Source organism: Peromyscus californicus, unplaced genomic scaffold (assembly GCF_007827085.1).
Source record: "Peromyscus californicus insignis strain IS unplaced genomic scaffold, ASM782708v3 Scaffold_25__1_contigs__length_3188244, whole genome shotgun sequence".
Classification (NCBI taxonomy): Eukaryota; Metazoa; Chordata; class Mammalia; order Rodentia; family Cricetidae; genus Peromyscus; species Peromyscus californicus.
The window spans coordinates 2,199,451-2,215,991 of record NW_026294536.1 but is presented as its reverse complement, the minus strand read 5'-3'; the positions used below and the strand labels follow the sequence as shown (position 1 = coordinate 2,215,991).

Here is a 16,541-nt window from a genome sequence, read left to right as displayed (position 1 = left end):
ATATGTGCAGGGTTCCTTCCTAGAGTGACCCTTTGTTAACATTTTGGTATTCATAGAATCATCTTTAAAGTGAATCTGAACAAAAGGTAAATTCAATTTCTAGGTACACTCTTTGCTAAGGTGCAAGCAAATATAATACGCTCAGATTCATTTAAGTGATGCAATACTTCCAATGGTCTCCAAGTCAGAGAACGAAATTGGCCGTTGGTGTTTTTAACATCTGCAGTTGACGCAGACAGTACTGAAAGACTGGGGTTTACCAGCTGGGAAGGTATTAAATATGCCAACTTGCCAAAAAGAAGTTTGAATGAGTCGTTTCAGGACTACTGAAGTTTAAGCTTCCTTAGTATTTTCTTTCCCACTTCCTTTTTTTTCCTTCCTTTCTTCCTTCCCTCTCTCTTCTTGTTAACTTATTTCCATTTTGACAGGAAGGAATGAGAAGCAAGCTGGAGATGAGGGGTAAGGGCAGAGCAAAGGGGCAGCAGAAGCAATGGAGAAAGGCATGCTTTCCTTTCTCAGGGACTTCGGGCGTCTACTATAGGGCCTGCTGACAACCGCCCCTGCTAGGTTGTGTGTTGAGAAATGCAGCACTCTCATACCCCTAAAAAGATACATGAAATGTCGATTTAAAAGCTAAGAGGACTCCCCGTGACATTCCCACAAGATATTTTCTGTCCTGGAGGAAACCAAGAAAGATACTGGTGATTGAAACAATTAAAATTCCCTCTGCTTCATTGATTTGTCCATAACTTAAGCATACTCTCTCACACTGTTTTCTGTCTTCCACCCCGATATATAGTTTTTAAATCAAGCTTTTCACAATACTTCAGTGTATTTGAGAGCAAGGGTCCAGGTAGTTTTTCTCTTTCTACAAAATCTCTCTCCTGAATATTTTAAAACTAGGAAATGCTGACTTAAAATATATATGTGGCACAACTTTGTATCCTGGTGACTAATATAGTTATGAACTAGGCATCCATTTCATATATTGATAATTCATAATTTCACATTGATACTATCAGTTCAGTGGATGCCTCCCTAATATTTAATAGTCAGTCTGATTCCAAACACTTTAATTCTATTTCACGTGGATAACCACTGTTGCCATTTTTTAAATGAAGCTTCCAGTACATATGCCGGTTATATAAGGAAATAGTATGTGAAGGGGAATCTCCTAAAACCTTATAAATCATTTTAAGATTAGACCTGTTCAAACAGGCGCGAAGGCATAAACACGTCTTGGCCCCATCCCATGCAGAATGGGTCGGCTCCAGATGTTCTCCCCTGCAAGCTAGGTCTTGCCTAGTACAAGAACATTCATCTCCCAAACACATCATTTCAACTCCTTTGCCTGGAGACACACACACACACACACACACACACACACACACACACACACGCACGCACACACACACACACGCACACACACACACGCACACACACACACACACACGCACACACACACACACACGCACACACACACACACCCCAAATCACCGGGTTTATTATTACTATTATTATCAGCTCCTGAAGAAACTCTACTTTATATATACATGTGTATATATGTATGTATATATTTTAACAGAGAACAGGAACTGAACATCCAGTCTTTAGAATGTCACTCTCTAGTGACCGGGAGGGGAGGTTTCCTTCAGCCCTTCTCAAGCAAATGGCAATAGAGAAGTCTAGCCAATGTCCTTTGTGCTTTTCTTTTCTTTTCTTTTTTTTAATCTACAAAACCAATACCTGGACCAGCACTGACTCACAAAACCAGAGACATTAGCTCATGGCCATGAATCAGTCGTGAGAATTCTGCTGAGCCTCTCCTCTCTCTGGTGTTCTAGAGGGTAGTCAGTCCCTAGCAGATAGGGCGTGTGACCTAGGAACGGTTGTTCATGTGTCCATGATCAAATGCTATGAACAAACTGGCATGGAGAAAAGCTGTCTACGTGGAGAATCCTACAGACTGAGGCTATCCACAGGACATCCCAGTTAGGCGAGTCCTACAGGAAGGCTCTTATCTCCCACAAGCAGCCATTCCAATGATTCCAGGAGAGAAGGAAAAAACTCTACCCTCTAGACTACTTGGGTTTTCCCTTAGGAAGAAAGAAAAGGCAGAGGGGTCAACTTTGGGGTACCCAGAAGGATTCTCTTTTTCCTAAAAGCAGGAGCAAATGGGATTCTTTTAGTAGGATTTAAAATAAGTGGGATAAGAATCACCTCACTCAACCAGAGCCTCAAGCTTATACCTGAGGAGGAAGCATGAGAGGTTCAGCTCACAAGGTAGGAAATGGCAAGGTTAACTGGCAGCCTCTCTCTCAAGGCAGAGGCAACAGTTCACAGGGACAGCAACTTCCTGCTTTATAAACCACTTATACCTCATTATCTCATGTGATCCTCGTGAAAACCGGGGGTAATTATCATTATCCTCATTTTAAAGATGAGGAAACCGAGGCACCAATAGGGCAAAGCAATTTGCCTAGATCCCAGCTGGAGCACCGCACGCAGTCCACCATCACTAGCAGCTATTCCATGGGGGGTTAGCTATCATACGGGTACCTTCTCTGCTTCTCTACTGTTCTGCCCTCGCTTTCTGCCTAGCCCTAGAAACAGTGACTTTGTCAGCTTGCTCCTGCCTTCTCTCACCTCTCGCTATGTCACAAGTGAGATCTCTGCCTCACCACTATGTGTTTGCACAACTGTCACCCTTCATCATCTGTCCCATTCAACAACAGCCACACAGGACTGAATCAATCTGCCGTACATATGAGCTGAGCATAATTATGCCTGTGCTTCAAAGGAATATGCCACCTGTGATATTCAGCACATTGCCTGTAGATGTTTTGCAGGGGCTTTGACCTACATAGACTGGCAGCATCTTATTTTTACTTATTCAGTTTTCTGTACTTGAGCACAGGGGGAAGAGCAGTGTCTGCGGGGAAGCGCATAGGCTTACATGTGGTTTTACTTAGGCTACTGGAAGGTCAACACTCTGTTTATAGAATAACCAATGGCTTATTCAGCCCTTCCACCACTGCCTAGTGGAAGGCTTTAGGACAGAAGCAAGAGCTATTCCATGGAGTTCACGTCTTAATACAGATCCCAACAATGGCAAGTGGGCAAGTCTAACCTAAATTCTAACCCTTTACCTATAATCCTTCCCAATAAAACCGAGCACTCCCCAGAAGGTGCAGCATGTACTGAATATTCACTCTATTAAAGTCTACTAATAATATCATCTTCATAGTTAGGAAGACGCAGCTGGTAGAGAGACAGGGTTCTGCATAGGCCAAATAGACAAAGGTGGAATTGAACCCTGGCTTCGCCTAACCAACAAACTGAATTCCGCCCCTTGACGTCTTTGTCTTCTTAGGAACAGAATTCAGTTTTTTGGTTAGGCAAAGTCAGGCTTGAGTTCCACCTTTGCCTACTTGGCCTAACCGTGTTTTGCAAGACTGCAAATTTTAAATACTGTATCTGGTACACTTCTTCCTCTTTTTGAAAGCCAGGACTTTGGTATTTTCCTAAATTTGTAGTCTGGAAGATGCAGATACACTGTAAGAACCTCTCATAGCTTTAAGCAGTGTGTTGTTTGCTTTATGATGTCTCACTTTAATTTACCAGGGAGCGTTTTTATTTTAAATCGAGAGTTTTTGAAATGTACTTCACTCAAAGCATTCCGTTTTCTGTTTCTGAAGTCTAAATTCCAATGTCAAACACATTATGAAAGCAACAAATTAGGACTGAGTCCATGCCCTCTAGCCATATGCTCAACTGACAACTTCAAAACAAATTCTTAAGCCATTTTTTTAAAAGAAAATCTGTTAGCTTGGGAATGCTTCTAAGCAAGCTTTAGCAGGATATACACCCTCTGTCTGCTCATATTACAGAATGGGTAGTACCCAGGGAAAATATACTCATTCTAATCCCCCTTCCCTAGTTGACTTTGTTCCCAAGCTTCTTTTGTATGAGAGTATCCCTATTCCATCGAATATCAGCCACAAACAGATAACAATGTAGCCCCGGCCATCTCTTCCTTGTGTGTATGCTCATTGACTCTGGAAGAGAAAGATGCCTATAGTCACTGGACTCCCACATGCCAGGACTAGAAATGAATGCCAACATCACATCAAAATCCCATCAAATCAGGCTCTGTTCACAATTAGTGGGGAAATACCCTGATGTTAGAGTCAGGGAATTTCTGCTTGAGGTGCCAACCACCTATAAACTCACATAAGCAGGAGGCTGATGCAGGAGGAGTACTTGAGCAGAGGCGCTTGTGGCCAGCCACCATAGCACATCAAAACACTGTCCTATCCCAATTTATCCCAATGAATGGTGACATTGAACTAATGACCAAAATTAAACCTGGAGATTTCTCATGAACAAAGAATATTAAAAGTTTGGTTGCTTGTCTATTTTCACTAAACTCAAGCAGATGTTGACTGAGACTTTCTTGGAAATTTAAAGGCAAATTAGCAAAGTATATAGAATTATGTATTTCTTCGTTAAGACCTGAAATATATTTTAAAAGAAATTTAGTTCTCACAAGGAAACAGACTTGCTAGGGGGGAAAAAGTGGGATGTGCCCTTCTCTATTCCCTGTCTTTTCCTTTCCCAAAATAGCTCAATCAACTCTCCCAGGAAGAAAAGTGAAAGAAATAAGAAGCATGTCCTCATATCTAAATGCAAAAACACATAATAGACTATCAAATGCAGTAATTAAAGATGGAAAGCAATTAGGTTGATTTTGCACATTCCGTTTGAATTCGTTTGGGTCTCTTCCCTAAATTAGAAGTGCATGTCATAAACATACTCCATTAGAGCTAGTACTGTGTCTTAGAAAACACCGGCTAACAAACACAATGTGTGGTTTTCAGACTTCTGTAAGTGGCTCTACTCCGAAGTTTCTAGTGAGACATCCCACTTCCCCTGTGCCAGCCACACTGCTAATCCCAGGGTGCCTGAGATAATAGCTACTCTTGGGTGGGCGTTGGGGGAGGAGAGTAATATTAAAACCTGGAAGACTACTGCTAGTAAAACTTGTTTGTGTTAGCAAAGCCACATTTATTTACTACCCAAAGGGATGATACCAGTTAAACCAATGCTTTGAAACAGTTGAGTGTAAAATGTTTTTGATAAAGATCATTGAACACAAGAGATCTGTTCAATGAACTAGGTATGTTGGTTCTCACAGCTAATTTCTGTCCAAAGTGGGTGATAGAATTTTTATTCCACCTTTCCCATATTTTTGTGCTTTCTGGTCTCTCCCATTCTCATTGTTGAACACTGCAAATTCTGCAATTTTTCAGACAGTCTTTTTTTTTTTTATGCTGCCACCTATAGTTGCTTCTTCTAGGTCATGAGGCCTTCAAAGTATTATCAGGGTGTGTGTGTGTGTGTGTGTGTGTGTGTGTGAGAGAGAGATATTTGCCATCACAAGCCATGACACTCTGGTTTGGCTACTACACCATTCTTCACAAATCCAGTTCTACTTATACTTATTTATGATTTACTACAGCCTGTAGTGTCCAGCAGGTACCATCTTCCTGCCAACTGTCAAATGATAGTTATAGTGAGTTGTGTCAAAGGAGCCCAGTAAGGAAGAATAGGGTCCCATGTTCATTGCTAAACATGAACATCTATGTTTCCCATACTTTTGTAGAAAGAAAAGCATTATAGGTTAAAATGGTGGTTGTTAGATAAGATACTCATCCTGGATTATTGGTACATTTTGAATGTGAACACTAATGGCTACCCATTTGCTTCTTGAGTAGAAGTTACATGAGAAACCTACAATTCCTTCTGGATGTGGTGCTGAGTGAGTTGATTCCCTGTATCCAGACCTTGAGCTACCCATCTATAACATTGCCTATAGAGCTCTAACAAGAAAGTAATGGGTGTGTGATTTTATAGTTATGTGATGATTCCCAGACAGACCATAAACATTATGAAGTATCTTTTTATTGAATCTACATAAGAATGTGTAGACTTTAGGCTTTGAAGATCAGTGAAAGTTAGATATAATCTGTCACCATGAAAGAGATAGAAGAATAGGAGATTAAGGACGGCCAAAGTTATCTTGTGATACCTGTTAGAAGCTGGCAATCCTATTTTGAAAAGATTGACTTGGACAATATTAAAAACAGTTATTTATCAAATATCTTCCTACATTCAGAGGGAATACAGTTATACTAAAGCACTTCAAAACAGCCCGTATTTATTTATACTTGTATAAGGTCTACCCTGTAGAGGCATGAGAATAAGCAACAGAGGAAGAGCCTCCTTTTTGATGTGGACTGTCTTGAAAGAGATCATTAATCAGTACAGCATGAATAACTTTTCTCAGCACTCATTTCAACTGTGAAAGTTCAGAAATATTCCTGTTATTGAAAATACCTTATATTCTGTCGGTTAATCTGTTTTATCTAGTTGTAAGCTGTTCCAGCATTTCTCAAAGGCATCATCTGCTACCTCCTCAGTTTTGTATAGGAAGGCGGAAAGGGTAAATATAGGCCACAAACAGTGTGTAAAGTCAAGTCTTGAGTCTAATACATTCCCTAGTCTGTAACTTCATCCCCTGTCACCAAGGCAAAGGACTAGAAGTCTCCCTGTTAGGTATTCCATGTCTTTCTCATATCTATGAATGTTGGCAGGTATCTTTGTAGACCACTCTACTTTGGGGTGTAGGGCATTAAGCAGGGATAGTAAAGGTACATACCAACATATTTTCAAATTCAGTAAGAATCAAGGTTTTTTCCTAATATGTAAACCCTTAGTAATATGATCAGAAACAAATTCACTCTATACACTATGCAAAAATCTAAATTTGCTGAAGACAATTTTGAGAAAATCAGAGTTTTAAATGACTGTAATTGAGTGTATTAAAATTCCAGGACTTCAAGATATTGATTAAAATATTTGTTATGATAAAGCTAGCTTTAGGGAAGTCAAATTCATAAAAATAACTTCTTATATTTTACAAGTAAATTTAACACATCTGTCAAAGCATATAAGACAGTTAAGCAAACTATAGGACTGTGAGCATCATTTCGCTATTTTGTACAAATATAGATGTTTATAGCAGTAATTACTTTGGTTTTATGATATATGGTCAATCACATGTATGATTTATTTGATGGTGATTACTTGGTCGGAGACGTAATCCATAATTATGACACTGTTTAAGTGAGAAAATGTGATTTTTTTCTCAAGAATACAAAATATGAAAATGGAGTAGAGGCAATTTACATAACTTAGGGCTTTATAATCACAAATATAAAAGTCCCAAATTAATACACAAGATATAAAGGAAAGTACTAGAAGGGGAATCAAAGGACAAGATAAATTTGTTTCTCAAGTCATTAAAGTGATTACAACATAAATTCCTCCTGCTGTTACTCAAGTTTGGATTCAGTTAAATATGTTCTAAGGAGAAACTCTTTGAAATCATAAACTAGTATATACAGGGCTGGAGGGATGGCTCAGTGGCTAAGAGCACTGGCTGCTCTTCCAGAGGATCCAGGTTCAGTTCCCAGCACCCTCATGACAGCTTACAACCTTTAGTATCTCCCATTCCAGAGGAACCAGTACTCTCTTCCCACCTCCACAGGAACCAGGCATGTATATGACACACAGACATCATGTAGGCAAAACACAAAAACACATAAAAACAACCCCCCCTTTTAAAAGTATATATTTTTCATTTAGTATTTATACCCAAGGACTTAAACATATAGAGTGTGTCATGTCATGTCTTTGCAACTGAGTTGGAAAACCTCGGAAAAGTACCTGAATTGTAAACATGGGAATGATGTAGCTCAAGAAGGGGAATCTGAGCAACAAAAATCAAGGATGAGGTAATAACATGCTCTGTTTTGAGAACAGAATCTCCCAGGCTCCCAAAGCACTTCATAAACCTTAATTATACCTCAAAGCCACCTTGCCAACGAAATATTATAATACCCATTTAACAGATGGGCAGAGACAAAACCACCTGCCCCAGTTCCTCTTGCTTATTAGTACCCCACAGTGGCCTTCTGAGTGCCATGCTCTCCTTAATGAGCCATGTTCTTTGGGAGCCTGGCAGATGATGTCACCAATCAAATGAGAGTCTTCAAGTAATCCTTGTTCTTATTTGCTACAGCTTGGAAGCTATTCAAAGAAAAATGCCAAGAGTCTTCTCAAATAGTCTCCTCAATGTGTTCATTAAATTTTTTCCTAAGAGCATAAAAAAGACCCAATAACAACAACAACAAACAAAACCCCTAAACTTTAGAAAGTACCAAAGGAAGAAGATCCTGTCTGATGAGGGGACTTGAAATTTCAGGATTAAGTCTACAGACAACAAGGGGAAACTCAGCTCCTTCCGACACAACGGAACGGCAAATGACAGGCTTGTTCACATTAACCTTCAATATACACTCAAACTGAATGAGACGGCTCACTCTGCTTGTAAATAAAGAATCCCTTCTTAGTTTATCACACAATGAACTAAATGTAGGTAGACCTGCAAGATGGCCCAGCAGGAAAAGGTACTTGCCACCGGCCCTGAAGACCTGAGTTCAATCCCCAAGTGCTACATGGTAGAAGGAGAGAACCAATACTCGCAAGTTGTCTCCTGACCTTGACAGGCACACACATAACACATGTAAAAATAAATAAATGTTGCAGCTTAATCTTTCAAACAAAATTAAGTACAGGTTCTCTGACTACTTTAGATTTTATTTTGAGTTTCAGTTTGTTGATAGGGTTAAGAATATTATTAAAAACCATAGGAAGCCAGGCGGTGGTGGTGCATGCCTTTAATCCCAGCACTCAGGAGGCAGAGCCAGGCAGATCTCTGTGAGTTCGAGGCCAGCCTGGGCTACCAAGTGAGTTCCAGGAAAGGCACAAAGCTACACAGAGAAACCCTGTCTCAAAAAAAAAAAAAAAAAAAAAAAAAAACATAAGGACACCAACAAAAATTATTGTCTTTGGGTGTGCCTAATTAGGACCCCATAGTATAAAAACCACTCCATGTCTAGGACACATCACAAGACTGGAAGAATCTAAGAGTTACCATCCCATTCTACAAAAATTTCTCCTGTACTGTAGAAAGAATGGAAGGTGCTGGATAGAAAGGTTATGTTATTTCAAGTCTCCATGTATCTACCACTCCAGAAAAGCAGAAAAGCAGGACACCCAGGGGCTGGTAACATTTACAAAACTCAGTTGGCCACTTCCAATAATATCATTAAATGAAGGAAAAAGGCAAAGAACAAAGAAAGGATGAAAAACTTGGAAGCAATCTAAGTAAAGATATTGATTGTTCTTGACATACATTCATGAGGCTTTATTCAAGTACAGTTGCTTTAATTCACCCAGTGACAGATGGTCAATGAATATCTTTCAGGAGAAATGTACGCATGCCCTTCATGAGATGGAGAGGGGACAGACTGTGTATTCAGTGGAAATGGTTCACCAAGAGGTGACAGGGACGGGAGTGTGCAAAGCTCATATATGGGAAAGTACCAACAGCAAATATCCCACAGTAGAAGGCACATCCTTCAGGGTTGATTTTGAATACACATTCATTTTAAGGGATTTCTAGTGACCTTAATGATATATTATGTTTTTCTTGAGTCATTAAAAAATTCTTCTGGTATTATTCTCTGTTTATGCATCAATTTTCAGGTGATCTTTATTCCAGAACATGCTGTATGTGCCAATTAAAAATAAACTATCAGTTAGTAAGCTGAGAAAATTGATTTGAAGCCTGTTAAACCTCACTGCCCTCTTTTGATTATAGCTTTGGCTACTTTTAGCGTTAAGGTACAGAATTCCATAAATTCTCTAATGATAAGAGCAGGAACAAATAAAACACTTTATGCAAGTTCAGAGCACTGCATACAACCAGGGTTTTATAAGATAAAATTTTATAGACATGAGAAGGTAGGAAGGATAGATTCTATAAGAAAAAAAATAATAAAATACACACTGCCAATGTATTGTTTAGTTACATGTAAAAAGATTTCAATCTCTATTTCCTTTGAAAGGGACAGTGAATTATTACTTAATGAAATACAGCTGATAGTAACTGATGGCTCCTACCTTAGAGGCTTGTGGTTATTTTATGCAAACTTCAGATGACCTTCCCTTGTCTCTGTGAACACATTGCACAGGATGGAAATGTAGCCTGTCTACTGTTATGTTTGGCTTGTAGTATTTTATAAGATGACATTACTGTCAGTTAAAGGTCTGGAGGTGTTCCATGCAAATCAGAGTCGCTAGTTTCTCATTAATTGTTTAATGACAGGCCTCACTTCTCGTAAGACAGGAGGCTGGGACTGTAAGGTAGGGGACCTTGCAGGCATAGTGTGCCGAGCCATTTCCATGCAGTCTTTGCACTTAGCCTTCCTGTACCAACGTCTCTAAGCTCTCTACTCTGGAGGAGCCCATCATCGTTAGTCATGAACTCTGCTGAAGGTCAACTTTCAGGGGTCTGACTCCTGATCATGAAAACGCCCATAGTGATGGCATCATCAAGATTTTCTCCACCTTAGCCCAACATTCCAGGAAAGCAGAGAAACAGCACACAGAAGGCTGGGGATCCCTATAGAACTCCGTTGGCTGCTACCCGTGATAAGTGGGGAAGGAGGAGAGAGACAGGAAGAGGAGGCATAGAGAAGGTGGGGAAGAAGGGATGAAGGAACAGGAGGAAAAGAATGAATAAGAGGGAAAGAGAAAACAAGGGAAATGTTGCTTATTCTTTTTGTAGTGGTAAAAGCAATAATTTAAAAAATTATTTCTGTTGGGTCAATGGTCCTTATTATACTCATATGCATTAAATCAATATTAATTGTTTTAAAAGAAACTCCATGCTTCAGCCCACAAATCACTCCGAAGACAGTGGGAGAGTGATAAACATCGGATTAGGTGAACTTGGACTTGGCTGGCTGGCTAAGTAATTATGCTCTGGACTGAAGAACATCTCTTCCGTAGCATGCTTGACCAGGGATGTGTGTAAATCCAAACCCCAAAGGCAGTCACATTAACCATCACTGAGAGTCACCGAGCATGTTATTTGAGACATTCTTAGTACTCTGTGTTCTAAGAAATAGCTTGGGTAACTCATTAGTGTGTTTGATGTACAGAAAGACGCACTTATATGTATTTTAGATAATTTATAGAACAGCTATGCCAAGAACTAAAAATAACCTTGTTATGGGCTACCAATTTCTTTCTTTTGCTTCAGCAATAAAATATAACTGTCACTTAACTGTGAGACTATGCTAAGGCAAAATTAAGGCTTAAACTTTGAAGGTGGGAGTGGTGGGGGTGGGCAAAAGAGAGAGAGAGACAGAGAGACAAAGACTGACAGACACAGAGAGTTAAAGAGACAGACAGAAACAGAGACAGAGACAAGGAAAGAGCATGCTAGGCATTGAACCCAGAATCTTATGCATGCTAATCCTATATTCCATCACTGAGCCAAGGCTCCAATCCAGAAGAATCTGCAAATCACAGGCAACATGGAGAAGTTTATCACCTGCTTTGATGAGCTAGCCATAGAGTCTGCATTCCAGAGGGCCATGCAACAGGCTGGCTTGCATTTGATTTCTACAGAGCTGGCAGCCTTTTTCTGAAAGTCTTACATTACAGGTAACCTGATGACAGGGAGTGGGCCACAGGCATGCATCACAGCCTGCCTGGCTCCCTCTGAGACTGAGACTCAATTGCTAGGATCAATGGAACTCTCCCGGGAACTAGCTGTTCCCTTTTCAAACTCAACCTCCCTAATCTCTCCCCTGGCTGCAGGGAGATTCTTCAAAGCCCGGAACATAACCGGAACCTGGTATGGTTAGGAAAAGCAAAGGAAGAAGGCTGTCCACAAGCCACAGGCCAAGGCAGAAAGTCCACATCCATGGTAAGGTTTGAGACTGGAGGAGATGGTTCAAAATTAACTACCAACAAGGTTTCCTTATGTTTATTAAGGACCTACCACACATTCCACATTGTTCTGTGTCTGGGTTAGGGTTTCTACCTAATAAGTCTTGGAAATCTATAAGGAGAGAAAGATACAAGAACCCAAATGATTCTTCATCCCAAGAGCAGTATCATCATCTCAGTCTGAACACAGTTAAGAAAAGCAAAAAGTAGAGAGAACCTAACCTGAGGGTACTCACAGAGAACTCGATCTGCTATGTCATGGGCTGCTAAATAAGTAAACAATGTCACAGCTTAAAAGGTGTGTGACGGAAGTCAATATTCAGAGCCAGCCTGGGTCTGTGTTTGGCAACCTCATTGCTGCAGATCGGTGGAAAGAAAACTCTCTGCCTTTGGATGCAGGCTTCCTTCCCCTTATTCTCAGCGCTCATGGGAAGCTTTCTTCTCTGTACCACCACTGTTTAACAGCCATCTAGCATTCTTATCTGCACATGTGCCTCACTACTGAACTAGTGCCCTGCTATGGAGTGCTTCAGAGATAGCCACTCATGTTTGACCGCAAGTCAATAGCAAAGGCTCCAGTAAGTAACATGCATTGTTTCTATGACCATACAGGGAAGAAAAACATTATAATATATAAAGCAGAATTAAAGGTAATAAGTAAGTATGGTAAATCACTTAGTGGGAAGGTGCCATGCTCGTGCTGGCAAGGCGACCCTGCATCAGCTTGGGCAGGCCTTCAGGAAAGGCCGATTCCATGCTTTGTCACCTCCTGTGTGTTTGGATAGGGGACAATACTATAGTCCTTGGGATCTGATCTATGCATATTAATATCTACAAATCATTGAAAAAATTAATGGAGACCTTCTTCTTCTTTTTTAAAAAATTATTGCCTGTTATGTAACTGCATCCTCAGCAAAACTGCAATAAGCTTGCCATACAAAAAAGGCTCAAATTCAACTTACAGATTCAAACTCAGCCAAATTAGACTTGATGAACACATGGATGCCTATGACTAGCCAAGCACGAATAGGTCCATATCCTCATCTTGTACTCTTTACAACAAAGTACATCCATGTGTGCAAGCAAAGAGAGTGAGGTTCCGAGAGAGTGAGTCTGCGGGGAAATCCACACGATAGCAGCGTGGTGCCGAGATGAAATCTGCGCTTACATTTCTTGGTGTCTTCCAAGTACCGCTGTTTCTCATGCCCTGTGGCTGATGAGACTCAGGTAAAACACTGGACCATCCATGCATTATTAAATAACAGGCCTCTCTAGCTAGTATCAATTTAATTGCAGAAAGAAGAAAGTGTGAAACAAAACCTTAACCTTGTAGTTAAGAGGTGCGTGTGTGTGTGTGAAATAGAGTAGAGGAACTTGTTATCACATTTTGCTTTGTTTCGTTGGAAGAAAAAATATATACATTATACCTTTCCAGAACTAGACCCATCATTCCTCCAGCTACTTAATGCAGAAGTGCTGAAGGTGCATGTCCCCATGCTCCGAGCATCTTAGTTAGACGCTGCGAGTATTTCTGAAAGAAAACCCAGGAGACTCTGGAGGAAGATCATGAAGAGATGACACAACGCAGAGGCTCAAACACCTTCTTATTAAAGAGTCACTGGAAGGACGAGGCTGCAAGTGTGGCCTCCCCTAATGACACCTGCTTCTGCTACTTCGGGTTTGTGGGCAATCCCAGCATCTTATTTAGAATAAATTGCTTTAAATGCATAGAGTCCTAGGGAGTAAGTGGTGTGTAATACAGCCCAAAATACCCTCTGTCAGTTGGACATTGGGGTACTAGAGGCCAGCTCTACAGGACACAGGCCTACTCCTGTATGCCTCTACCTTTTGCCAGTTAGAAAGAGTAATAGTCTAGACAGCATAGGAAGAATACTATCTGGAGTGAGGGCCTGGGGGCATGGTTCATCTTGTGACTTGCTTATTGAGGCTTCCTATTTTAAAATTGGGGGTAAAAGACTTAGTCATGAGGCACAGATATGACAAATACTTAAGTAATTCTTCTTGGGGGCTAGAGAGATGGCTCAGCAGTTAAGAGCACTGGCTGCTCATCCAGAGGACCTGGGTTCAATTCCCAGCCCTCACATGGCAGCTCACAACTGTAATTTCAGTTCTGGGGGGTTCCAACACCTTCACACAGACATGCATGCTGGCAGAACACCAATGAACATAAAATAAAAATAAGTGGCTCTTCTGGAAAATGCAAAGCCTGTCTAGGATGCAAGACTATGCAACTTGACCCAATAATTAGGTGCTGCTATGTACAAAGCATAGGCATCCCTAACTAAGAAACACTGCTGTCATGGGTGGTCACCATAGGTACCTGGATAAGGACCCCCGTGACCTAGAGTATTGAAGAGATGCCAGTAACCTTGACATAGGCTGTTTGAGAGTAAAAAAGAATAAATGAATAGAACTCCAGCGAGTGTGCAATATGCTTGTGGAACCTTTATTCTGTAAGACTGTAGGACAACTGCAGAGCCAGCCAAGGGAGGTCAACTGTCTGGCAGGCTCCACTTCTGCATGGCAGGCAGTGTGCATTATGAGAACCTAGTCAGTGCTAAAGTTTTCCATCCTGGTTATTAGTACTGTCACCTCACCTCTGACAACACTACCTGTCACCATCTTCGTCCTCATCAAGGCACCGATGAGGCTCCAGACAGCTGAAGTGACCTGGCTAAGGCCACACTGATAATCATACTGCCATCCAAGCTTTCTGGCTCTCACCCAGATCGCAGAAACCTAAGTGCCTGTTTTTCCCCCTCGGGCTCCTGATATTGCTATCATATCAAGGATATTTTATCAGCATATACATTCAAATCATCTCCTTCCTCCCTAACCTATGCTTTAAGCAGTGGCAGCCAATGCTTTTTGTCAGAGGATTTGTTTCTTTGAGAGAAGGTCCTTGATGGTGGGTGTGTTGGGTTTGTGCTGAATGAACTAGTGGGTCTTGAGCTTTTGGGGAAAGGAGTGGTAAGGGGTTGGGGGAGGGCAGGCTGGTTTAATGCACCTGCCCCAAGCTTCACTTCCATGACTTTAGAAGGGGAGCGATATTCATTTGGTGGTCTCAGCATGCCCTTTATCCCCTCAGACAAGTGGAGCCAGGACTTAGTAACCAATCAGGCAACTGTTGGTCCTGAGGCTCATGAATACCATGCTCATCCTACTCTAGACTCACAGGTCTTTGTAAAAAGGTTTCTGTCCTGGTGGATAGCAGAACATCACTGAGAAACTCCAGTGCATTGGGAAGCTTTCTCACCAGTAGCCCTCACTCCAGGATTGTAAATCCAAATGAGATGAAGGATTATGACAAGATTGACAAGCAGGACATGGAGGGTGGGGAGATCAAGTGTTAAGCTGGTCCTGGCATTCCTGGGTGAAATATGAGCCATCACAGAGTACCTTCTCAGACCATGAAAGAGAACACTGAAGTAAGATAGATTTTTTGGCAATTTAGGGACTTCCTGCTTAGAAAGCCAGAAAAAGTCAAGACCTATTCCATGGAGGAAGGCAGAAATTAGAAACCACCCAGCCCCACAAACTTAAAGAACTTCACTTGGCTTAATCTGCATGTTCTCCCACTCTCTTCATAGCAGGAGAGGTAACAAAACCATGTACGCATAAGAGGAAAAAAGACAAGGACCAGATGCAAGGTGATGTCACACTGTAGTGAGTGGGATAAATGTAGACTCTCCTTACACTCCATTCGCCTGGGTGAAAGTAGGTACCACCTATTGGAGAAGGGTGGAGGTACTTTCTAGAGAATCAGGCTTGCTAAAGTGGCCAAGAACCAGCCAAGCTCTAAAACTACTTTTCAGTAAAATAATGACATTTAGAAGGATTTCCACAGACAGTGAGTTGTTTGATAAACATGTACACCGCTCCGGTGGTTGTCATCCTTTGGTTAAATCAGTTAAAATCAGTTCTGTAGGATTCTTCCTTTATATATGATCATTATTCGTGTTTTTCTGTAGTACAATATAAACTGAGAAGTGAGATAAACAATCTTCTATTTGCCACCCAGGGCCTCACATATATGACCAGTTTTTTAGCAGTGGGCTATACCTTCCACTATCCATTTCCTTTGAGCCTGGGTCTCATTTGGTTTCTCAGACAGGCCTCATACTCTCTGTAGCCCAGGAGAAGAGTTGATCTGCAACACTCCTGCTTGAACGTTGTGAGCAGCTGGGATTACAGGCCTGCCCCATCATTTTTGGGTCTTTTTATTTTTTAATTTGGAGACACGGATGGATGTACAAGCATTAGAAAAGTTGTAACCAACACACATGGAGAGCTGGTTTCTTCACCTTTTGAAATCAGGATCGTTTTGCACTAACTCAGGGCCCTGAATAGTTGTAGGGGCTTTCTGATGGGGGAAAAGCTTTGCAAACTAAGAAAACATACACATACTGACAAATTATGACCCTCACTATAGAGTCGGCATGAACAAACATGTTGGTCTTAGGAAATGATGTTCATTGTCTTAAATGGTTGCATTGTATTTTTGTTAATCACTTCTTAACACATTCCCAACTTTTGCAGTGAGAAGGTTTGGTGAATGCATAGAACACCCTGGAAACTGTCCATATTCT

The 16,541-nt window shown here is 41.0% G+C and overlaps 1 protein-coding gene across 4 annotated transcripts in view; it reads right to left on the bottom strand.

The window, feature by feature from the left end:
• Tp63 (tumor protein p63) overlaps positions 1 to 16,541 on the bottom strand; it is a 205,464-nt gene that overhangs the window by 56,485 nt on the left and 132,438 nt on the right. The window lies entirely within an intron of this gene.